The sequence below is a fragment of the Rhipicephalus microplus genome, chromosome 7 (genome assembly GCF_043290135.1).
Source record: "Rhipicephalus microplus isolate Deutch F79 chromosome 7, USDA_Rmic, whole genome shotgun sequence".
Classification (NCBI taxonomy): Eukaryota; Metazoa; Arthropoda; class Arachnida; order Ixodida; family Ixodidae; genus Rhipicephalus; species Rhipicephalus microplus.
In genome coordinates, this window is record NC_134706.1 from 116,396,441 (window position 1) to 116,423,011 (window position 26,571).

The window sequence follows — 26,571 nt, forward strand, 5'->3', positions numbered from 1 at the left end:
AATTACTCATTCACCTACCAGGGTATCATATCATCTCGAATCAACCGTCATCGTACATTTGGTCTTGAATTAAGTGACAAATTGAAAACATATAAGGTTTTTCCTTCGGTCTCTGTGCCTTTACGGCGCATTGAGTTGGACCACTAAAGTGTCGATAAGGGAAAAAGAAACATTTGTCAGGCTTGTTTGTAGGCATTCGACAATAATTTTGTTTGCAAAACATATTGGGTAGATGCATGGGCATATTTCTGAATGGTTGTGTAAATTGATAAGATAAAGAACTATTTTCAAGGATGGGATGGTCAAAACTTATAACAAAAGGCAAGCATGTGGTTCGGATTTTTAATTTTGTAGTCAATATACAGGGCTGTTCAAGAAAATATTAACAGACAGCTGTACTCCCAAAATATCAAGAAGTTACTAGGGACAATTACATAAGTAATATGTATACATTACGTTTATTATTTAGGACACAAACATGACTTTACAAACACCAACACCTACTTTCATTTATAAAAGTTTGCACCAGTTAGTTACTGTATTTTTGGCAGGTGGATAAAATTATGTGCATTTCAGAAGTGACAACATCATTATGAGTAAAACATGAGTAAATATTAGGTGATAGTAAAGAAAAGATGCTGTGGGAGTTGATAAGGAACAGACTAGGCCTACGAGCTTGGTACTGAACCTCGTAGTACACTAGAAGTTATGCTTCAAAGTGAGGAGTAATGGCCATTTAGGAATAACAAGTGAGTACAACTTTATAGGTATATAAAGCACTAAAATATTTAAATCCAAGCTATAGATTATTAGTTTCAAAGTGAATGTTTATGACAGACCTTACCAAAACTATTACCGAATTCTAGAACAACCCAATTTGTGAATGTTGGTTGCATCGAGAGTGTGCTACGTACAATGAATGAGTAACAAAAGTAGAAATAATTTACCTTTTTTTTTTACTTTGAAGTGTAGTTTTCAATTCATGCTGAGGAGGGTAGTGTGCAGTATAGGTCAGTGTAAATCTATTCATTCACTGGAAAAAGACGTTTTGCCACAATATTAGAATGCCACTGGTCTGGAATATTTTGGGAACCAGATTATGAGATTCGTGCGTCATCAAATAAAGTAGCCTTGCGACACCACCCACATTAGCTATCACTGAAGTGTAACGGCTACTTTGTGATTCTGGAAAGAAAGACATGGGTGATTATTGCAGGAGACCGAAATTTTTCATGAATTTTTGTTAATAAAAGGTGCAGTGCATTATTTATTGGTTACTGAGATACCTAGTTACTGGTATTGCAGAGTTATATGGAAAAAATTACTGCCATCAAAGACTAAAAAACATTGATAAGTATACAAGTCACCGCATAACAAAACAGAACACTTGTTTTCTAGAAGTGGGAAAACTGCTCAATGCATACAATGAACCAAACATTGACATAAGTTTACTGGATTTTATCAATAATGAGGTCGCTCAAAAGGACTCCGCTATTATTCTTATGCTGACTTACTGGCGTGTGCTGGTCTGCTGCTATTATTACCATGTGCCACTTGTATAACAAGCTTGAGACAACATATACTTGAACACATTATAACAAGCCATTCATTACAGTTCTTTATAACAGGCACCATTTCATGCGACATCACTGATCATCTGCCAGTCTTCGCAAAATCAAAGTCCGCTAACTAAACAACAAAAGTTGATCACACGCATAGTTTTTATAACAAAAAGTAGATTTCCATATTTTGGCAGCAAGACAAAACTGCCGAGAAATGCCTTCTCCAGGATCAAATAAGAAAAGATATAGTGCATAAATTACCATTCTGCAAACGCGCATGGCGGTTAGATGACACTGCGATTACTGTTACTTGTGCACGTAGGGAGTAAGACGCCGACAAAAATGGAGTCCTTTGTGGCCGTGCCAAGCTTCGAGTGGTCGCAGAGTTCCCAACGGCCACTACGCTCAAGGCGCTCCATAAGTTCATAGGGCTCCGATCTTACTAACCATGTTTTGTCAACGATGTCGTTGAACCTAGGATGCTATCCCATGACCTGAGACGTCGCAGTAGTGACACAGTGCAAGTTAATAAACCTCATATTGATTGATTGATTGATTGATTGATTGATTGATTGATTGATTGATTGATTGATTGATTGATATGTGGGGTTTAACGTCCCAAAACCACTATATGAATATGAGAGACGCCGTAGTGGAGGGTTCCAAAAATTTAGACCACCTGGGGTTCTTTAACGTGCACCAAAATCTGAGCACACGGGCCTACAACATTTCCGCCTCCATCGGAAATGCAGTCGCCGCAGCCGGGATTTGATCCCGCGACCTGCGGGTCAGCAGCCGAGTACCTTAGCCACTAGACGACCGCGGCGGGGCACGGCGTCTCTCATAATCATATTGTCGCGGTACAACGCGAACAAAGCACAGGTACGCCTTAAGACAGCGAAAGCAGCGTGTTCTGAACATCTTAGCCGCAAGATTGTCAAGCCAGAGGCCCACTACCTAGTGTCGGCCAACTCCCCCCATCGTCGTTTTCGTTTACATGTAGACACGGGTCATTTGCCTCCCTCTCAAAGAGCATCGACCCGATGCGAAGTCAATAATGCAGTTTTGTTTTTTTTTAAGAAAAGTCTCACGCAGTCACTCGCTGACGTAAGGCTTCATGCGCACTAAGTGAACGAGTTCAGGATGGTTCTAGCGACGCTTCGTACAACACGAACTGTCGGGAACAACTTCGTAGGTGACGTCACTCAATTGTTGCAGCACTTGGTATGGCCCAAAGTATCTTCTTAAGAGTTTTTCGGAAAGTCCTCGTTTCCGCACGGGTGTCCAAACCCAGACTTTGTCGCCAGTTTGATAGACGACTGCTCTGCGGTGAGCATTGTAGCGGTCTGCATCGTACTCTTGCTGCTGGCGGATCCGTAAACGTGCAAGTTGCCTAGCTTCTTCCGCGCGTTCCGTAAACGTGTCGGCGTCTGGGTCGATGTCGTCACCTTTGTGCGGTAGCATCGCACCTAACATAGTTCGTACTTCTCGCCCATGAACGAGGCTGAACGGGGCCATGCGGGTCGTTTCTCGTTTGACCGTGTTGTACGCAAACATTATGTATGGCAAGATTGATTCCCAATTTTCGTGATCAACATCTAAGAACTTCGAAAGCATGTCTTCAATAGTTTTGTTAGACGCTCTGTCAGCCCGTTCGTTTGTGGGTGGTAGGCGGTGGTCTTACGATGTATTATTCCACTCAGCATCAGGACGTGATCCAAAAGAGCTGCCGTAAATGCGGTTGCTCTGTCTGTGATCACGATGGTTTGTGCACCATGCCTCAGTACAATATTCTCGATAAAAAATCTCGCCACCTCCGCTGCTGTACCTCTCTGGATAGCCTTTGTCTCGGCATAACGGGTCAGATAATCCGTCGTGACGATCACCCAGCGGTTCCATGCAGTAGAAGTAGGTAGTGGGCCCAAAATGTATATGCCTATCTGGTAGAATGGAGCCGTTGGAACCTGCACAGGTTGCAGGAGGTCAGCTGGTTTATTCGGTTACAGTGGCTGGGACAAGAAGTGTGATCACCGCCAAGCGGCTGCAAAGGGAGGTAGTGACGCCGCTTCGCGATATTTCCGCTAGGTGAAGCCAGGTGAGATAGGTTAAATTTTAGATTCAGTAAGAAAAAAATCAGCAGTCATGATGTTTAATGATAACGAAGGTAGTGAGCTTAGAATACAGGAGTTCACGCTAGAGATAACAGATAAATACAAATATCTGGGCGTATGGATAAGCAATGGGGCCGAGTACCTAAGAGAACACGAAATATACGTGACGACTACAGGTAACAGGAATGCAGCAGTGATGAAAAATAGGGCACTGTGGAATTACAATAGGTATGATGTTGTGAGAGGAATATGGAAAGGGGTCATGGTTTCTGGGCTGACGTTCGGCAATACGGTCTTGTGCATGAGATCAGACGTTCAAGCAAGATTAGAAATTAAGCAACGTGGAATAGGTAGGCTTGCTTTAGGTGCTCACGGGAATACACCAAATCAGGGAGTGCAAGGTGATATGGTATGGACATCATTTTAGGGTAGGGAAGCTAGCAGCAAGATAAAATTTGAGAAGCGATTGAGAGATATGGGGGAGGAGCGTTAGGCAAGGAAGGTTTTCAGGTACTTGTGCATGAAGAATGACGATACAAAATGGAGGAAGCGAACCAGGAAATTGACTGGTAAATACTTAGAAAACATCAGGTGGCCAAACCAAAAAGAACTATCGGTTAAAAAGAAAGTGATGGAAACGGAGACTGACGTGTAGAGAATTGGCATGATTAAGAAGTCCGCACTAGAGATCTATCAAAGTTTTAAGCAGGAAATTGCTAAAGAAAGAATCTATGATAATACTTGGGGTAGTTCTCTACTGTTTGAGGCCAGGACGGGAGTATTGCGAACCAAGACATATAAGGCCAAATACGAAGGGGTAGAGACAGTATGCAGCACGTGTGGAGAGGAAGAAGAAACTGCTGGACACTTGAAAGTGTTCTGTAAAGTTCTTCACTGTATAGTTGAGGATGATGGCGCATAGTTCTTCAGAGCACTGTGGTTTAGGGACAGGGAGGGCAAGATAGACTTTAAGCGGGTTGAATTACTAGAAGGAGGTTATCTGATTGGTGGCTAAAGTCAAGGCATGAGTGAAAATTAAACCCTTCAGTGCAAAGTATGAATCCTCAACATCGCTATTTAAAGGGAAAAAATAAATCTAGTTTTATGGTTCATTAAGGATTACGGCTTGGTGGCGCTAGCCACTGCCCGATTTAAAGGGTACAGTCATATCCATCTATCTATCCATACGTCAGGCTCTCAGGCTGCGCACATTATTCAACGCTGCAACTCGCCGGTCAAACGTGATTCTTTTGCCTGTTTAAGCTGTTCTTTGGTGCTGCATTTGTTGTTCGGACAGCCTTCTCGTGTCTACGTTATGTCTTTTGTGGAGTGTGTGCCATGAGCAGACGTCAGAGCCACTGTTCTGTGCCCAGATGCTCAACTGGGTACAAATTGTGCAAGCAGAAGCTTGCATTGTTTGGAGTCCCGAAAGACGACCATTTGTTCCAGCAGTGGCAGCGTAATATACCAAGAGCAGACACGCCTTTGGAAAAGACGCTGCCGTTTGCGAGCTCCACTTCTATCAGCAGTTCATCTCGCGCCACTTCGAGCACGTTATTAACGGTGAGATAGTGCGTTTGGACAGAGCTAGGCCTGTACTATTGCCGCATGCCGTCCAAACGATCTTTCCAAATGCTCCTTTCTACCTCTCGGAGCGTGTGGCGCAAAAAAGAAACCTCAAGGGGAGATCACACCCACCGCTTGTGATTCCTCAGAAAAGTTGTCGAAAGGACTACGACCGGGAGCCGCAAGAGGAGCCGCAGGATGAACCTGAGCCACCCGACCTTCCAGCTGCGCCCGTTTACGACTACAAGCACGTTCCACTTCCTTCAAATTGATGGGGAAGACACGTATTCTGTGAAGAACCGCTAAATGTCACCTACAGCTTGTGCACGCCTAGCTCAAACATGAGCCTTCTACACGCAGAGAAACTTGTTAAATTTTGTGCTAGTGGAAGTGCCATAACACTTGAAGTATTTGTGCGTGGTGTGAAGATTTCGATGAGTGGGCCATATGATCTAGCTTCTCTTCTGGAGACTGTTGATGCCATGCCAGTGTGTTCAGGGGCAAGCTTGTTGTACGAGTTTCCTTTTGCATCATCTGGTAAGAACGTGAAGGTCTGGAATGGGAAGCTCTACCATCACAAGTATAAAGGTACCTCAAGTCAAGATGAAAGACGCTTCATGAGTTGCAAGTACTTGAGAAAGCTCCTTGTCAATCAGAGATACCGGAAAAAGAAAACAGCAGGCAAACTGACCCATGCAACAAAGCTTAAAGCTAAAGCTCAAACACTACGCCACCTTAGAAACAAGGTGAAGACTCTCGACCAGACCATTGCACAGCTAAAACTAGAGAATGAAGAAATTAAAGAAAGCGCACTCTTGATCAAAACAGACAAGGTCCCATCCAAACAGAAAAACGCTATAATGCAGTGTTTTGAAGCAGCAAGGCGCAAGTCCCGAAATGGCATGCGCTAAAACCCGGAGTGGATGTTGGAGTGTGTCATCATGCACATGAAGAGCCCATGACTTTATGACCACGTGCGTAGGGAGAAAATTCTTGTGCTACCCAGTCGTACATGCCTCAGAGCATTCATGAAGTACGACAAGAGCTTTGGTTTGAATAAATGTGTCCTCTCGGGCATTTCTAAGAAGACTGCTAAAATTGGAGACTTTGAACGTCATGGTGGACTGATGGTTGACGAAATGAAACTTGCAGAAAACTTTGGTGTTCAGCGGGGAAGTGGAAAAGTTCATGGATTTGTAGACCTTGGTTCTTTCACTCCCAAGGCTGACAAAAGTGTTCCATGTGATCATGGTCTTGTGATAATTTTTCAATTTTTTTCAGGTTCATAGCACCAAATCTTGGGTGTATATGCATCTAGAGGCAATGTGAAAGCCCCACTGCTTTCGAAAATCATTTTAGAAGCAGTTATCCTGGCAGAGATTGCTGGCCTCAGGGTAGACTATGTGACATCGGATGGAGCATCTTGGAACCGTGCAATGTGCCATCGATTTGGCATATCAGGTTCGGCATCAGCTATCAAGCCTTCAGCACCTCATCCAACTGACCTCAAGAGGCGGCTTTTCTTTCTGTCTGACTTTCCACATTTAGTGAAGTGCATCAGGAACGGCGTCATCAAAAATGGCTATAAAACACCAGATGGGCATGTTGATGTTAGGCCAATCAGGATAGCTCACGACTTGGGCAAGTGTGCTACAACGTTGAAAGCTATGCCGAAGATTACAGAAGTGCACTTGAACCCCAACAATTTCGAAAAAATGAAAGTTAATTATGCATTTCATCTCATCAGCCTTGAGATTACACGCGGGCTTTTCTTATACAAAGAAGCAATCTCAAAGTCATGTTCATATAGAGAAGCGACAGAACAATTTGTTCGCTTCATGGAAAAACTAATTGTTGTGATGACGTCCGGAGTGCCTTCAACGGCACTGAGAAAAAATTCTGTACAGGAAAGAGTACTGCAGGGTGTTCTAACATACTTAGACCGTTGGGAAGCCTGCACCAGACCTACGAAGGCAGGCTTTTTGTCTGCTAGCACTACAGAAGGTATAAGAGTAACTCTGCAAGGCACTTTGGAACCTTTAACATACCTGTCAGAGGAAGTGCAGTACAAATATTTGTTGACTTCACGCCTCAGCCAAGATCCAATCGGAAAGCTATATGAGATAATTCGTCAGTTATCCGGATACAACGATCAACCCACATCTACCCATTTCCTTACTGCCGTGAATTCCTTCAGCTTTTACAATTTGGTAAAAGCACCAAATACGGGCAACTGTGCAGGTGGCACACTTACGTCATTAGTTGGAACTGATGAAGTGGCCAATCATGTCGACAATTTACTGGACACTGGAAACCTGGACGAAGCTTCAAGTGTACTACAGGCACCGACTGTCCTTTGTGCCCATGTGTATCCTGTGCAAGTCAGTGACGCAAGACTGTTGTACTATTTGGCTGGCTATGTGGTGCGGAGGAAAGTTATGGCAATGAAACGCCGGGACTGTTTGAGCAGCAGTTGAGCAGCTGCTCACATTCCTCGAGAACGCAGATAAGGACCTTGCGTCATTCACAGCATTCTGTGATGTTGGAGGGCTCTTTTACCCGTCACCTGAGCTATTTTCATTTGTGGAGGCACTGGAGGACACATTTACATTGTGGTTCAGTTATAATAAGCTCCAAAGGGACACTATAGTTGAACTTCTTAATTCAATGCAGACCGTACCATCTGTAGGGTGTGACTCACACAAGCAAGATCTGACGAGCAACATAATCACGTTTTATGTTCTCACATGGCTTCACTTCTTCACGAAATCTCTAAGCAAACAGAGCAGTTCTGCAAGAGAAAGATCAAAGCACCTCAAGCTTCGAAGAACGATGTGATGTGCATCACACTGTAGTGTGCTAGCTTTGTTTCCTTCTATGCTGCCCCCAACTTCAAATAAAATTTGTAAGAAAAGTAAAACGCTGTCCGATTTTCTGTGCAGTTGTTAATCAAAAAATACTTCTACTGTGAATACGCAAGAATAATTAAGTCCTTAAAAACTATCTCGTGCAAAATGTAAGTATAACAACAATAAAGAAATTGATATTAATGTCACAGTAGCATTGTATGCTTCTTGAGCTTGCTTATAACCTTGCGAAATGGCAATTCCCGAAAATGTTAATTGGTTACATTTCTTAGCACCAAGGAACGATCGCTAGCAGTGGCAAGCTTAGCTGGCCGCGATGTTTGCGATTGATGTAAAGCTTCACTTATGATGCTGTGGGTATGGTCACATCATACGGTGATAATGTTTGATAATATGTGCCGCGAAGTTCATTTATATATGATGCACTTACGCCCTGCAATGTAGTAGAGCCACATAAAATTTACGGTACAAACAAAACCATATCAGCCACAAATCAGCCTTGGCATGGCAGCTTCGCTGCAGCGAGCCGCCGAGCGAGCGACGTGGATGGCTGGATGGATGGATGTGGCTGTACCCTTTAGATCGGGTGGCAGCTAACGCCACTTAGCCGTAATACTTAGTCAACTAACCATTAGATTTATCTTTTTTTTCTTTAAATAGTGAGGTTGAGGATTCATATTTTGCAGTGAAGGATTTAATTTTCACTCGTGCCTTGACTTTAGCCACCAATCAGATAACCTCCTTCTAGTTAGGTCTACCCACTTAAAGTCTATTTTGCCCTCCCTCTCAGTAAACCCCAGTGCTTTGAAAAACTCTGCGCCATCAAGCTGAAGTATAGGGTGAAGCCCTTTACAAAACATTATCAAGTTTTCGGCAGTTGTTTCTTCCTCTCCACACTCACTGCAAACTGTGTCTACCCCTTCGTATTTGGCCCGATATGTCTTGGTTCACAACACTCCCTTCCTGATTTCAAACAGTAGAGAACTACCCCGAGTATTATCATAGATGCTTTCCTTGGCAATTTCCTGCTTAAACGTTCGGTAGATCTCACGTGCGAGCTTCTTAATCATGCCCATTCTCCACATGTCAGTCTCCATTTCCCTCACTTTCTTCTTAACCGATAGGTGTTTTTGGTTTGGCCACCTGCTGTTTTCTAGGTATTTACCAGTCAATTTTCTGGTTCGCTTCCTCCATTTTGTATCGACATTCTTCATGCACAAGTAGCTGAAACCCTTCCTAGCCCAACGCTCCCCCCCATTTCTCTCAATCGTTTCTCAAATTTTATCTTGCTGCTAGCTTCCCTGCCCTAAAATGATGTCCATTCCATATCACCTTGTACTCCCGGATTTGGTATATTCCCGTGAACTCCTAAAGCAAGCCTACCTATTCCACGTTGCTTAATTTCTAATATTGCTTGAACTTCTGATCTCATCCACAAGACAGCATTGCCGAACGTCAGCCCAGGAACCATGACCCCTAACCATATTCCTCTCACAACATCATACCTATTGTAATTCCACAGTGCCCTATTTTTCATCACTGCTGCATTCCTGTTACCTTTAGTCGTCACGTATATTTCGTGTTACCTTAGGTACTCGGTCCCATTGCTTATGCATACGCCCAGATATTTGTATTTATCAGTTATCTCTAGCGTGACCTCCTGTATTCTAAGCTCACTACCTTCGTTATCATCGAAAATCATGACTGCTGATTTTTCCTTACTGAGTCTAAAATTTAACCTATATCCCTTATTACCGCAGATGTCCATCAATCTCTGCAAATCTTTCTTGATGTCGGCCATTAGCACTATATAATCTGCGTACATTAAGCCTGGTAGTGCCTGATCTATGAGTTTTCCTTGTTTCACAAAAGTGAGGTTGAAGCCCAGTCCACTTCCTTCCAATTTCGCATCTAATCCTTGTAGGTACATCATTAATAATAAGGGTGACAGGGGACACCCCTGCCTAAGCCTCCGTTTTACCTCTGCAGGCTTTGATACCTGTTTTTTCCACTTTATAACTACCTTGTTACCTTTATAGATATCCTTTAAAAGATTAGTGACTACATGTTCCACGCCTAGTGTGTCTAGTAATCCCCACAATTCCGCTTGAACCACGCTATCCTACACTTCCTTGATATCCAAAAATGCTAACCACAGGGCCCTGTGTTCCTTTTCTGCTATTTAGATGCACTGCGTCAGTGAGAACAGATTGTCTTCCAACCTCCTGTGTTTCCGAAAAGCATTCTGCAGTTCCCCCCGCACCCCCTCATCTTCTATTCATGCCTGCAGTTTTTCCTTTATAATCTGCATCGCCAGCCTGTAGACCACTGATGTCACTGTTATAGGACGGTAGTTGTTTATGTCAGCTTTGTCCGCCTTTCCTTTATAGATCATGCTCATCCTGCTAAGTATCCATCCATCGGGAACTTCACCATCGAATATTAGTTTGCTCAATGCCTCTCTCAAAGCCTGCTTACACTTCCGACCTAATGTCTCTATCAGCATAATTGGAATCCCATTTGGGCCTGTTCATGTACTACTAGGAACCCTTTTCTCAGCCCCTTCCTACACTCGTTGTGAAAATGGAGCCATTACACCACTTGATTCATCCTTGTCTATTGTGGTGCATAAAGCACTTCTTTGTTTGAAATATTTATGTCACCCTTGCTCTTATATATTCAATAGCTTCGTCCCCTTCTAGTCTAGCACCTTGGGTTGTAGTTATAAACCTCTGCTCTAGGCTCGTCTCATTTCTTAGGGAGTTTAGATGGTTCCAAAATTTCGCAGCTGCCTTTCTATCTTTTTATGTATTTTTGCCAGCCACTGAGCTCCCTTCCTTCTAATCTTTTCATTGATCAGAAGGGATGCATCCCTTCTACAGCTTAGAAAGCTTTCCCATTTTCTTTCAACATCATCTGTCGGTTCACCCCGCTGCTTAGCATGTCTGTGTTCCTTAGAGGCTTCCTGACGTTTTGCTATGACTTTCTTAACTTTCTCATCCCACCAACTTTTGGGTTTGTGTCTTCTTTTCCGGGGTGACTTGTCACGCGTCTTAGCAAGCTCTAGCTCAAACAGTCTAATTAGATTTGTGTATGTTCAAACTGTTTTATTATCCTTCGCTATTACTTTCTCGATTTGTTTAGTGGCTATTTCAATTTGTCTTTCTGGATAAAAATTTTCCTGTAGTTGCTCATCTTGTGTCCTTCCCACTTTCACTGCTCTTCCAAAACTTAGCTTGATACGTTTGGGATCACTACCGAGACTTCTGGAGCCACCTTCATCTATGTGCAGTCCCCTGAGCTTACCATACATCCTATGTGACATCAGTACATAATCTATCGTCGGCTGAAGCATTCCTACCTCCCATTTTATTTGCCCTTCACACTTCTCGGTACTGTTGCAAATGATCAAATCAAACCTTTCACACATATCTACGATCATTTCGCCTGTCATGTCGGTATACCCATCTATATCTTCTATGTGCGCATTCACGTCTCCTAGTATAATTTTGTTGCACTCTCTTCCTATCTCCTGATTGTACTTTGATATACACTCTACCATTGCCTGGTTTTCCTCTCTAGCCTTTGCTCCCGTCCCCAAGTGCACTAAACCAAGGATTGTCATTCGACCTGCCATTTTCCCTTTTACCCATAAATGTTCCTTGCCCTCCTGCTTGACCCTTTGCCAGTCTGTACTTTTATGAATGAATGCCCCAATACCACCCCCCTTTCTGCTGCTTTCTGTTCTAATACAATATTCCCACGCGTAGTCCGGATTGTTCGGAGGCTGTTCCATGTTCCTGAGATGTGTTTCTACAAAACCGTATACCATCGGCCTCTCTTTCCTTAGCTGTTCTTCTATCTCTTCCCATTTCAACCTGTTCCTACCACCCTGCATGTTAATATACCCTATGCCTGAATTGACTCGGCACTCGTGGCTACGCCTATTTATGCCCGGACTCTACCTATCTTAGATAATGGTGCCACTTTGGAATCGTATCTGTCCATACCACCTGTCAAAGAGTCTCCCTGGTCGTTTTCCTCGTTACTAGCTATCCTGCACCCCGAAGGGCCCGCTTGCCCCCCGAAAAAACTACTGCGCGTCCTGCAAGTCGCCAACCCACCGCATGACCTAGCCGCCCAACGAAGTGAATTCAGTCTCGTTGAAAACCACCCCACCTATGCACCTCTCTGTTTATTTCCACCACCTCAAAGCCTTTCTCTCGACTCATCCGCCATATCTCTTGGTTTGCTTTGACAACCGCTCTTTGCAGGTAGCTATCACGCACCGGTACCTCCGGTATCGTGCATATCACTACCTGTACCTGAGGAGAAGTGTCGCGCATGTCATCGACGCCTTTCGCCAGTGTGATTGCTAGTCCGGCTGTATCTTCATATAAGACATCGTTTAAACCGCCGGAAATTATCACGAGGTTTCGTCTACCAGCTTTAATTTTGAGTTTTGCGCTCGCTTGCCTCATGACTGCTTCTAGCTTGCGTCCTGGGAACGCCCCTACTGCAACCCTCTTGTCACCTCTTACCCTCTCTTTGATGGCTTCTGTGCATCGATTTAAATTCGAGTCCCCGGTGATTGTCACATGCTGTGACTTTTCAGGTGGACCATCCTGCACCTGGGGGCTACTTGCCCCTGTGACACTGGCTGCTTTGTCCTCTCCCAGCCCCACCACTACCTCGCTGAAGCTGGGCCTTGCGACAATTGAACTGGCTGAACCTGTTTTTTTTTTTTCAAATTTGCTTGCTCTTCCTTCTCCGCCGTTATGGTTGCCGGTTCCCTACTATTCTCTTCATAGGCCGCTCCTTTGTTCAGCTTCGCTAGTGCTTCCCCGGCGGACTTCAGGCTTTCTCCCATTGCCCTCGTTTTCTCTTGCTCTGTCGCCAATGCAGTCTCGAGCTCGGCGATTCTCATCAGCAGTTCACTCTGGGCAACCATCATTTTCTCCATTTTTTCCTCGACCTCACATTGCCTACATTTCGCGTCAGCCTCTTCTCCATGCGCTTCTACACTTGGGTCCACTTTCAAACCCATTCCACATCCTGAACACTTTACAGTCATTTTAACCATGTCTTTATGACACCAAGTGTCCCTATACTCGATAATTATAAACTCGAGCCCGGCATTACGAAAAAATAAGGAAAGTCTAAGCTCTACTACAAAAATTTGCATGTTCAATGTACGCGCACATCCCCCACGGGGTGGCAAAAGCAAAAACAACAACGAAAAATTCAAACATACACACCCACACTAATAAATACCTGGTGACTGGCCCCCGAAAAAGCCGTACCACAAAACAAGTGCTACGAAAATTTCAACTGCTGCCTTATAATTATAAAGACAATCTCAAAACATGCAAAAACACTTATCTGCGCAGTCGATCGGGAGCGCTCAAAAAACACGTCCATCCACCGTGACAGTCCGAACCAAACCCGTGTAAGCTACAACCAGCGCCATCTAGACAGCGCCGGTCGAGGCATCGGTGGAGAGCGTCAGCGCAGGCGGCGTGGTCTTCACACTTCCCCTATTTTAGCCACTGTAATTTGGTGGTGACTTGCGGCACTGGCGGTCAAGACAGGTACGAACATGGTGCTTCACGGCTGTGGACAGTCTCAGCCAGTAATACCTTTGCTGTACTCTGGCCAACGTCTTCGTGTAACCGAAATGGCCAGAGGTCACCTCGTTGTGGCATGCTTTGAGTACTTTGGTGCGAAGGGCTGCTGGGATGACGAGCAGATAGGCGGATCCCGTCAACGAAAAGTTTCTTTTGTACTTCATCCCGTAAACAAAACGATGACAGCACCCTTGCGAAAACTCTCGGTGCCTTCTGAGATCTGCCATCCAAGTACTTTAATTAAGCCAAGCAATTCAGCGTAGTCCCGTTGTTGCTGCGCCATTGTGGTCGTCTTGAGGGCACCGAGAAATGCCGTTTCCTCCTCCTCGGTAGCGTTGCTGACTCAATGGGTTAATGGGACAGACAGTCGATCAGCATCCATATGTCGCTTGCCTGACTTATGTATGACTTCCATATCGAGCTCTTGCAGCCTGAGACTCCAACGCGCTAATCACCCTGTAGGGTCTTTAAGGCTTGTTACCCAACACAGTGAGTGGTGGTCGCTAATTACTTTACAGGGGCGGCCATATAAATACGGGCGAAATTCTGTAACCGCCCATACCACGACGAGACATTCCTTCTCGGTCGTGGAGTAATTAGTCTCAGCACGTGTCAACGTTCTGCTTGCGTGTGCGATTACCCTTTCTGTGCCCTCTCGCTGCTGCACAAGCACAGCTCCCAGACCGACATTGCTAGCATCGGTATGGAGCATCGTAGGGGCTCTCTCGTCAAAGTGGGCAAGGACTGGCGGTGTTTGTAGTCGCTGACGAAGATTGTGAAAAGCAGCTTCCTCTTCGTTCTTCCACTCAAAAGTGACGTCTTCTCTCGTGAGGCGAGTTAATGGTGATGCTATGCATGCGAAGTCTGTGATAAATCGTCGATAATATGCACAGAGGCCAAGAAAGCGTCTGACAGCCTTTTTATCGGTTGGCACAGGGAACTGTGCACGGCTGCGATTTTCTCAGGATCGGGACGAACACTTCCATGACTGACGACGTGACCGAAAAATTGCAGCTCTTCTTAGCAAAAGTGGCACTTCTCAGGCTTCAACGTCAAGTCCGCGGACCGTATGGCTCGTAAGACCACTTCAAGCCTTTCAAGGTGCTCGTCAAACGTTGCAGAGAACACTATGACATCGTCCAGATATACTAAGCAGGTTTTTCACTTCAACCCGGAAACCACGGTATCCATCAGTCTTTGAAAGGTAGCAGGCGCCGAACACAAACCGAATGGCAAAACCTAAATTCATATAACCCATCTGGTGTCACAAAAGGGGTCTTCGCGCAGTCTCTCGGGTCCACCTCGATTTGCCAATATCCACTGCGCAAGTCCATTGAAGAGAAGTATCGAGCATGTCGAAGTCTGTTGAGAGAGTCATCTATACGAAATAGTGGACATACGTCTTTCTTGGTCACCTGATTTAGCTTCCGGTAATCCACACAGAAGCGCAGGCTTCCGTCCTTTTTTTTAACGAGGACCACAGGTGACGCCCAGGGGCTCTGTGAAGGCTGAATGAGGTCATCTTCAAGCATTCTGTCTAGCTGATGTTGTATCGCTTCCTGTTCTTTTGGAGCCACGCGATAAGGGTTCTGATGAATAGGTCTCGCCATTTCCTCGGTAATTATCCGATGCTTGGTTAGAGGCGTGCGGCCAACTGTTGATGTTGTCGAAAAGCAATCTTGGTATTTGGCCAATAACTCAAGGAGTCTGCGTCGCTCGTTTTTGGCAAAGTAATGCTAAGGTCTAGAACAGGCACTGAATCAAGATTTAGCGCCTCGTCGACTACCGCCAAGCAGCCTTCGGCATCTATGACATCGTCGAAGTATGCGACAGCCGTGCCTTTTGGAAGGTGCCGGCGCTCAGCGCTAAAATTGGTCAGCAGTAGGTACGTGCATCCAGCAGCAACTCTTACGATACCTCGTGCGACAGAAATACCGTGGGTGAAGAGAAGCGAGCTTATTTGGTCTGCAACTCCTTCGGCGTCAAACTGGACAGCCACAGAAACAAGCGTGCATGACCTAGGAGGGAGGACCACGTCGTCACCAGTAAGACGCAGGTGGTTTGCTCGCGCCTCTGGAAAATCGGGTAAGCTCGTACTGCTGCAGAAAGTAATCAAACTCTTTGGCATGTCAATGACGGCGCCATATTCTCGTAAAAATTCATGCCAAGGATTACATCTCTGCAGCATGCGGCAATAACGACGAACGACGCAGTGAAAGGAGAACCTCTGATGTCAATTCTTGCTGTACATCTTCCAGAGGGCATCAATAACTGGCCCCCTGCCATTCTTATATGAGCGCCCGTCCACGGCATCTTCACTTTTCTGGGGCTGTCGGCGAGGTCCTGACTGATAATAGAGAAGTCGGCACCGGTGTCGACTATATATTATCTGCAAGGATACACAGGATATGGTGGTTTTGGACGTTAAACCTCAAAAATCAATCAATCAATGTGGAAACATAACGTTTATGTTTCACATTCACATTACGAATGGGTCTAATAACTTCCCCTATACAATTCCTTGCATTATTGTCTGTCAGATCTCTATGCATATATAGATATATATATATGTGTGTGTGTGTGTGTGTGTGTGTGTGTGTGTGTGTGTGTGTGTGTGTGTGTGTGTGTGTGTGTGTGTGTGTGTGTGTGTGTGTGTGTGTGTGTGTGTGTGTGTGTGTGTGTGTGTGTGTGTGTGTGTGTGTGTGTGTGTGTGTGTGTGTGTGTGTGTGTGTGTGTGTGTGTGTGTGTGTGTGTGTGTGTGTGTGTGTGTGTGTGTGTGTGTGTGTGTGTGTGTGTGTGTGTGTGTGTGTGTGTGTGTGTGTGTGTGTGTGTGTGTGTGTGTGTGTGTGTGTGTGTGTGTGTGTGTGTGTGTGTGTGTGTGTGTGTGTGTGTGTGTGTGTGTGTGTGTGTGTGTGTGTGTGTGTGTGTGTGTGTGTGTGTGTGTGTGTAAAGGAAAGATGTGTATACCTGAGGGCTCGTTTTTCCGTGTTTTAAAACAATAATAACGTGATCTAATAGACATAAATGCCAAGAAATGTATGGGGGAAGTTGTTAGAACCACTGTAATGTAAGAAAAAAGAAAACTGGGTGTAAAATAATTTGCCATGAGCAGGAATCAAACCTACGACCTTTGAATAACGCCTTCGATGTTCTAACCACTGAGCTATTCGGCGGCCTTTACCACATTCACTTTTTTGGGTTTGTATCTGAATTTAAACGTGGTAGCCCCAACTGTAGCCAATTGCCGAGTGCGGAACACCCTTTTATGAGCCTGTGTGGCATCACGTAGCACGCGAACTATATATATATATATATATATATATATATATATATATATATATATATATATATATATATATATATATATCAAGAGAGAGGGGGGTGAGAGAGAGCATCGAACGCGTTATTCGAAGGTCGTAGGTTCGATTCCTGCTTACGGCTGGTTATTTTTCCACCCACTTTTCTTTCTTCTTATTGACATTCCATTCCCATATATATATATATATATATATACATATATATATATATATATATATATATATATACACACATCTTTGTGTGATGTGTGTAAAAAGCGAGTCATCACATCTATGTATAACGAGTAGAGGCTTTCTGCAAGAATCGATTCCAGGGCTAGTCCTACCCTATATTACTATTCTACCACCCCCAACATCTGAAGATTGCATCCTTTGCACAGAATACACTAGTACATTTACAACAGCCAAGAATAAACATACACTTCAAGACAGAGCAGCTTCACAGGTCTAAAAAAACTAAAAACTTGGCTTCATGCAAAAACACATCCTCGCGAAGAGCTGTAAAGAGTAATTGTGCTGTCTTTGCTCCCAAAACAGTCACCTTACTTTAAGTAGTAATCTTGAAACGAATAACGCAGTACTAGAAAGGGCTGGTAACACAACATTTCTTGATATCTACTTGAATGCGAAACGTTCATGGCACATATGCGTCTTTTAATAAAAGTTTGTACAAAAACATCAAGCGTGCGATTTCTTTTTCTGTTGACAACTTGATAAGAGTAGCTCTTCAAAGTAACGCGGTCACTAGCTGCATTTTCCCGTGTTACCTATAAGTAAACTTTATATTTATTTGTTCTAGGTATTTGTTGAAGCTCATCGACTATTTGAATGTGTGCATCACAAATTATACTGCACTCTAGTATTTAGCACACAGCTGATTTATATAGACCATCAGCTTTGCCCCGCAGGGGCGCCTCTGCAAGCAGGCGTTTGGTGTGTAGCGACACCACGGACCCGAGCTAACGGGGGAGTTTTGACTCCCTCCCACGCCTAGCCGTGCGTGGCTTTGCCGTGTCCAGGGAAAAGGGGATCCTGGTGGTTGAGCCGACGCTGGGTGCTTGGACCTTTAAGGCCCCCCGGCAGAGGCAATACACCCCTTTGGCCCCGGCTTCACGTAGACGGCACCCCTGGGCTGACCCACCCAGGGGAAATCGGCAGTCGCCTTTTCCTATCTCTCTCTCCCTACATCTTCGTCTTTTGTTCTCACTTTAAATCTTTCCTGTCTTCTCCTCACTTCATTTTACTTCCAATTTTTCCTGGCGGCAAGGGTTAACCTGGTGTAAATATCCAAACTTGGATAGATATATTAGGTTATGGCAGTGGCGTACTACTGGCGTTGTGCAGACATGTTTACATGTTCTGCCACGTCCCCTTGTTGGGCTCCGTGGTGGGTGGTAGGCGCCATTACTGAAGGAACTGCACTTTTCTATGGGATCACGAAACCCCTTATCCATTGATCGCCCCTTCAAAAGGTGGCGCACCGAAGCAAATGTAATGCCGATTTCCGAAAAACAAGACCATTTCCTTAAGTACCACGTTATTCATTGCGAAAACTCGGACAAAAAAAAGCTCGCAACATCTCCCCATTTCTCGTGTCCAGGTGCCTAACCGAGACTATCGGAACTGGCTATAAGGCTACAAAGATGACAAGCGGAGACTTGCTAGTGGAAGTTAAAGACAAGACACAGTTTCAGAAACTAGAAAAATTAGTAGCATTTGGGGACAAGCCCGTAACCGTCTCTGCGCACCGAACGATGACACTGTCAAAGGCGTTGTGTCAGACAATGACCTAAAAGACCTAACAAATGATGAGCTTCTGGTTGGCTGGAAGGACGAAAACGTCGTTCACGTACAGCGTATCGTAGTGAGAAGAGAAAACAAAGAAATTCCAATTAAGCACATAACTGTGACCTTCGGGTGCTCCACACTACCGCAAGAATTAGTTACCGGCTATCTAAAACTGTCCGTGAGACCCTACATTCCGAATCCGCGGCGCTGCTTCAAGTGCCAAAGATTCGGACATGCTTCTCAGAGTTGCCGTGGGCAGCTCTCCTGTGCACGGTGTGGTATCACAGGCCACTCTGCAGATGATGACTGCAAGGCCGAACCCCACTGTGCAAACTGCGATGGAGAACACGCGGCGTATTCTAGATCCTGCACAGCATGGAAAAAAGAAAAAGAAATTATTACCGTCAAAGTCACCCACAACATCCGTTTCCGCGAAGCAAGGCATCGGGTCTCCCCTTTCTATGCAACGAAATCATTTGCGGAAGTGGTGCAACAGGGGGCAGCACCACGACAGCATCAGGTGGCCGCCCAAGCTACGCACAGCGTGCTGGAGCGACCGCCGCTTGCCCCTACTGCGGGAGCAGCCAAGGCTGCTCCGGCCTCAGTAAACAAGGCCTCACCACGGGCGTCGACATGCATTGGCACGAGCCAGGGCAACGGGCAGACTGCGGGAACCCCGTCGACGTCCGGTGTAGAGGGTTTAAAGGCTTCGTATCTTGAGCCGAAGCCCACAACGCCCAGGGATCGCTCAGCAGAGCGACGGTCCAACGCTTCTCATGAAGCTATGGACACAACGACCAGTCAAACGGCGCCTGCAGCGCCGAAGGAGCGGCGAGTTTCTCTCGACCGCTCCAAAAAAGACAAAAGACAAATTACAGGGCCTCCAAAAAGCCCTGTAAAATAAGTTTCGTTTTCCATAACCTGAAAGGTTATGGTACCATTCTGTTTTGACTTTAGCATCACACACATGTCACCAAGGTTTTATAGCCAACAAATCAACTCTTACTCCACTTTTCCGCTCAAATTCACTGCCCAAAATGGCTTTTCTTGTCCATTGGAATTGCAGAGGACTCATTCGCAACATAGGTAACATAAAAGATTTACTAAGTAGTCTCTCTCCAATGGCTATGTGCTTACAGGAGACCAATCTGGGAGAAAAACACACCAACTTCCTCAGAGGTTTCACCGTAGTACGGCGCGAACGCGTCCACGCTAGCCGGTCGTCCGGCGGCGTGGCTATTGTCGTCAAAAGTGGAATTGCAGTGCGAGAGATCACCATCAACAGTCACATCGAGGCCGTGGCCGTCACCATTTTAGCTCACAAAACTATCACCATATGTTCCATTTATATCCCCCCACACACGCATTTTTCAATTAAAGATATAGAGCATATTTTGGACCAACTGCCTGAACCGTTTGTTATTGCAGGGGATTTTAACGTGCACGGAATGCTTTGGGGAAGCAGTACAACTGACACCAGAGGACAAACCCTCGAAGATTTTATTCTGAAGAATGACGTATGTCTTTTAAATACTGGTAGCGTCACCTACTGCTCCCCAAGCACAGGAGCCACTAGCTGCTTAGATCTAGCGCTGTGCTCACCTTCGCTCTTTTTCGACCTAAAGTGGAGCGTGATAGATAATGTCTACGGCAGTGACCATATGCCTGCTCTCATAAAATTAACACAAACCCTCCCCACCACTCAATCCCGACCACCGCGTTGGAAACTTCATCTGGCAGACTGGCCACTGTTCACTGAAAAAGCTGCCCTAGAAAAGGAGATGCTTGATGGCCTAAGCATAGAGGAAATGAACGAGACAGTCACCGCCTGCATACTTGCGGCAGCCGAACAAACTATACCACAATCCTCCGGCATTATAAAGAAAAAACTTAAACCCTGGTGGACAAAAGAGTACACACAAGCTAAAGAAATGCAAAACAAGGAGTGGGGCGTTTTTCGTAAATATCCTACAGGAGAGAACCTCCTAGCATTTAAAAAGGCGAGAGCAAAGGCAAGATTTATTCGCAGGCAGGCTGAAAAACTCTCGTGGAAAAAGTACATTTCATCCATTAACAGTTCCATTACATCTAAAAGAATGTGGGATCAGGTGCACAAGTTGAACGGCAACTACAGTTCATATACCATCCTCATTCTCTCAACCCCTGGCATCCAGACAACTTTAGGCGAACAGGCAGACCTACTAGCGCAGCACTTTTGCGCTATTTCGAGCTCAGCAAACTATTCGGCAGCTTTCCTAAAACATAAACAATTTACAGAAAAACAAAAGCTTCCTATTACAGGTTATCACAACAGATCATACAACTTCCCCTTAACCCTGCAGGAAATTAACAGAGTGCTTTCTCAAGGTAAAAAAACAGCACCTGGCCCAGACAAACTACATTACCAAATGCTCGCCCATTTGTCCCAGGAAGCGGTGAAGGCATTGCTGCACTTCTTTGACGCTATTTGGATCACTGGCAGAATGCCAACAGAGTGGAAAAAAGCCATTATAATTCCATTTCTCAAAGCCGGAAAAAACCCTACATTAAAAACAAGCTATAGGCCCATAGCACTTACAAGTTGTATGGCGAAATCCTACGAAAGCGTTATTAATATTAGGCTAACATACATCCTGGAAACCGATAACTTGATAGATGTCCATCAATGTGGTTACAAGAAAGGATGTTCCACCACCGATCACCTTGTTCGCCTTGAACATACAGTACGAGAAGCTTTCCTGTACAAGCAGCACTGCTTAGCAGTATTTTTCGAACTTGAAAAGGCATATGACACAACGTGGAAGTACGGTATCTTACGAGACCTGGCAGATCTTGGAATTCGCGGAAGGATGCTCAACTGCTTGTCCGACTTCCTATCGAACCGAACTTTTCAGGTTCGTTTGAGCACCACACTTTCAGGAACTTTTACTCAAGAGAACGGTGTGCCTCAGGGCTGTGTCTTAAGTACAACTCTCTTTGTCGTCAAAATGAACTCTGTGAACCAGGTCATACCATCTACTCTTATGCACTCACTATATGTGGATGATCTCCAAACAGCGTGCCGGTCATCTAACATGACGACGTGCGAGCGACAGATTCAAATAGCACTAAACAAGCTAACACAATGGGCTAACAAAAACGGCTTCCGATTTTCTGAGGAAAAGACGGTTGCTGTAGCGTTCTCCCAGAAACGAGGCTTACAACCAGACCCCGTACTCAAAATAAACGAAACAGTATTGCCAATAAAACAATAACAGAAGTTTCTGGGGGTCGTATTTGATAAGAAGCTCAATTTTCTTTCACACATTAATAATCTCAAGGTGAAATCCAACAGCGCCCTCAATATCCTCAAAGTCTTGTCTCGAAAGCACTGGGGTTCCGACCGTAAGTGCCTCCTGCTCATCTACCGCTCTTTAGTACGCAGCAAATTAGACTATGGTAGTATAATCTACGGTTCAGCAAGAGACTCGTACCTTAAGCGCCTAGACCCTGTCCATAACAAAGGGTTACGCCTCGCAACAGGTGCCTATCGAACCTCACCTATTTCGAGCTTATACGCCGAAAGTAACGAACCATCCTTAGAGTATAGGAGAACAAAACTAATGCTCACGTATGTCCTTAGAGTTCGTTCTTCACCAGATCATATATGCCACAGTATTGTCACACGCTGTGACCTACGACAACACTACGCCAACAAACCAAACGTAATTAAGCCACTAATACTAAGATTTGAAGAAAAATTTCACACCCTAAATGTTCCTAACGAAGCACTCTCCATCGCCAGAAGGCCACCCAGTTTGGCCCCATGGAGTGATTTCTCCAAATTCTTAGATTTTTCACTCACACATATAAAAAAACGAAACACCCCACGTGAACATATACTACAAGAATTCCTTACATTACAACAAACGTACAACACTTAAGAAGAATTTTATACTGATGGTTCGAAGACATCTGCTTATGTCGGAAGTAGTGTGATAGGAGCAACACACAAGCAAATAACTAGACTACCGCAGTTCGTATCCATCTACACCGCTGAGTGCTATGCGTTATGGATGGCAGAACGATACATTATAAGCTCAAAACATAAAAAAGCTGTAATATTTACAGACTCGTTAAGCGCGCTGAAAAGTCTCAATTATAAATCTCAGTGTGAGCCATTCATAGGCGATATTTTAAACATGCTATCCCACACACCTGATGACCACACCATACGCCTCTGTTGGGTCCCGAGTCATGTCGGGATTCCAGGCAATGAAAGGGCAGACCAACTAGCTGCAAAAGCAAAAAATATGTGCGAGTCAAAAACCAACATACCTGCCAGAGATGGGATTCAAGCTGTTCGACGGGCCACAACTTTTCACTGGCAGCAGGAATGTAAATCACAACAAAACAACAAACTTCACCTAATTAAACCTATTCTTGGTGAATGGAAGACCTGTCTTTATCAAGCGCGTTTTATCGAAGTAGTTATATGTTGACTACGAATAGGTCATACGCACATCACACATAACTATCTATTGGCAGGCGAAGAAGCCCCAACATGCGACAAGTGTCAGGAGCAACTAACTGTAAAGCACATTTTAATAGCTTGCCCACACATGGAAACATTAGGAGAAAAACATTTCCGTATGTTTTACAGGTTAAATATTCCCTTTCATCCAATGCTACTCTTGGGCGATGACGCCCTAGTACCCATAGCTGATGTGATCAGCTTTTTAAATGAAGCACAACTTCTGAACATGATCCAACTACACTAAACTTTGCTACCGCTAAACATAGGAAAACTTGACTGATGTGTCTCGTAGCACAGCCTCTTCGGAGAGGCATCTGCTGCAGCTGGAATTTACAACGAGGGACTTGCCTTCCTGCCCTTAGGTTATAAGGACACGGGTATGGTATCAGTGCTATGTAAAAGCCGTTACGGTTTAACATAACCTCATGCACCAACCATACACATTGACTACCTCGAGCATCACACACATATTCTTAGAAGAGATATATACTTCAGGCGTTTACGCAGCCAATCCTTTTAAGCCTTTATACAGCCACGCTTCACCACTCATCATATCCCATATGTCATCGCCGTCAAGACATTTCAGAGTCATTGTCCTAGCCCTGTCCGCTGTAAGTATTCTCACCATGAGTCTGGCGCAACATAGCCTTAGTTGCTCTTGCGCCACAAAACCCAACATAACTTTCCATCAGCTTTGTGTCAGGCCAGGCATTTTTTAAGTTTTGCCTTAGAACGCCCCGATTACATTCCGCCAAACCACAAATTTTTTCAATAATCTCGTGCCAAGTTAGATTTAAAGTAATTGTAGTAACAATGTAATGTATCTAAACGCAATGCTTAATTACTGCATTTTTATATTATGCATAAATAGCAGAGGCTCTTTGTTATTCAATGCAGGTATTTTCGTTAAAATTGATTTCCATGCCACATTTTGCACGCCATTTGTCAACAATACACAAAGCTTACAAGCAAGACCTGGTTAACAACACTTTCTACACAAGGGGATAGCACAAGGTTATCTCTGAGTGGTGTCACATCGAAAAATATCACATAAACACAAAGCAAATGGGCAGGATTCAAGTCGCTCCCACACTTTTTTTACGACATGGCACAATATGTACGCACTGAACAGGAATGTGTACAACAGGCTCTGCATTGAAACCCCTCGCATGGCCTCATAACAGCTTGTCACTGTTTCTCCATGGGGCTTCAAATAATTACCACTAGAAAACTTTGCTATCAGTAAAACAAATTATAACTGCAAGAAAAATGTTATAAAGGCGAAAGTTCGCATGTGTTTCATATGTCTGTTAAAGTGATAGATGAAAACTGTATCCCTTTATTGAACAGATGCCAAAATGACCAACGACACCATTTCCCTTGCTTTTGTGCTTGGCTGGCAGTGTAACTCCAACCCAAGCCGACCATCGTCCTGTGGCCAAGTGCAGTTTCTTTGTGTCCTACGGTTACTGAGCAAATTATTGAACTGCAGAGCAACATGGGGATAATGTTGAGCATGCATGCTACCTTCCTCCACATTCTTTGGCACAGGAAGAGAGGGGCATGGGCTCGTGCTCTCCATTTTTTATAGTTTCAGTTTTGTATACTCCAATGTAAGACCTAAAATTCTCTGTAACAATTCGTCGTTGCCTGCAATCTAGTCACGATTCTTGTAAATACTTGCACCTATGTGGTGTGTTTTTCTGCACTTACAAAGAAAATAAAATATTGGTGGCGTGAAATTCAGTTTCTTGCTACAATGTACTTTGTGCAGAGAAAGTGCCAATGTACTGACAATTTCAAAGGACAGTAAAATATTTTATTATGTACCCAAGGAACAATCTGGAGGCTGTCTTGGCATGTGTATGTTTAAGTCATGAAAAATTATGTCGTACACATTGCATGTTATTGATCCTTATACACGTTCACAACACCCACATTTTCCAATTAGGTATTTGATAGTTATTAAAAATGCCCACATGTGATTTCTCTTCTAACCCATCCTACTCCTGGGCCCTTTCAATCTTCCAAACATTACCTAGGATGGTAATCTTACAAAGCTACATTTCTCTTTGGTCATAATCTAAGAGCTAAGACTATGGTGCTGTGCTTGTTTCATTACCACAGTTAGTACTACAACCGACCCTGTATCAATTTTACACGTACACACACGGCCTTGACATTGTTTTCATTTACCTTGACACAACGTCAGATATTAGGTACCTACCCAGTATAAGTGACTTCTGCATACCTGAATTTTGATTTATTCGCCCATTTATTCATCATACCTCAAGGGTTCCAACAAAGGATCTTCCATGAGTGTTGGGCACACCAAAGAAATGGCTGGTTGGGTTTGATGTAGCAAGTTTATTGATAGTATTCAAAGAATGATTTGGAACGGGAACTATATAGGTGATCAGGGCATGATCAGATGAAAGTGCATGACATTGTTGGGAACTATGCAGAAAAAAAAACTGATATATATAGTAGATTGGACAAATTGCAGATTTCCAAACTTATGGATGAATATGGTGAGAAAAATATTTGCTAAAATATTGATTTAGTTTTCTAGAGTAATGAGTTGAAAATTTGCAGAAATGTAGTTGTCTAGCACTTTTTCAGTGAGAGGTGTGTGAGAGAAGACATAATATAGGTATTCAACCTGAAACACTTGATATGCAGGAGCATACAGTTCACTAGAAGGTACCTGACACATTTTATTTACCTATAATAAAGACAAATAATTATGCTATTTTGATGGCTCTTATAAATTAATTGTACAGGCATGTTTTACATGAATTGAAATATAGTTTTATTCGTAGCTAGTCTGGCACGAAAGTGATGCTAAAGACATGTTTTGCTATCCATATTTACCAAGTAACCGATTGCAAGAATTTGTCCACTCAAAACTTATGACTGGTCCAAGACATGTCGATAGGTAGACGCCCTCCTAGATATATAGATGCCTTGCACTGAGCTAAATTGTGACATTTAATTAGTTGGGGGTAGAAAAGCACCGCATTAGGACAACAGTGATGAACAAATGCAGAAGAGCAACTTACTTACGTTGAATAACGTGCCCGATTGCTGGATTAGGAGGAGGCCCTGCTGGAGAGTAAAACAGTCATGAATTCGCTTATGGTGCAACTAATTACCACGTGCAGCAAGGCACACGTCGTATGAAACACTAACTGGAAAGTCCTTAATGTATGTGTGA

General features: G+C 44.2%; 1 long non-coding RNA gene across 24 annotated transcripts in view; it reads right to left on the reverse strand.

Annotated features, from left to right (window-relative positions):
- Positions 1–832: 832 nt before the first annotated feature.
- Positions 833–26,571, reverse strand: part of LOC142767599 (uncharacterized) — a 63,081-nt gene continuing 37,342 nt past the window's right edge. For 16 of the 24 annotated variants that reach the window (XR_012885036.1, XR_012885025.1, XR_012885021.1 and 13 more), the window contains one exon: positions 26,301–26,462. This is a non-coding gene — a long non-coding RNA (uncharacterized LOC142767599). Of the gene's footprint in view, positions 1,186–18,126; positions 19,205–22,638; positions 23,114–26,300; positions 26,463–26,571 lie in introns of those variants that run through there. The other 8 variants (XR_012885022.1, XR_012885020.1, XR_012885024.1 and 5 more) reach the window with 6 other exon arrangements.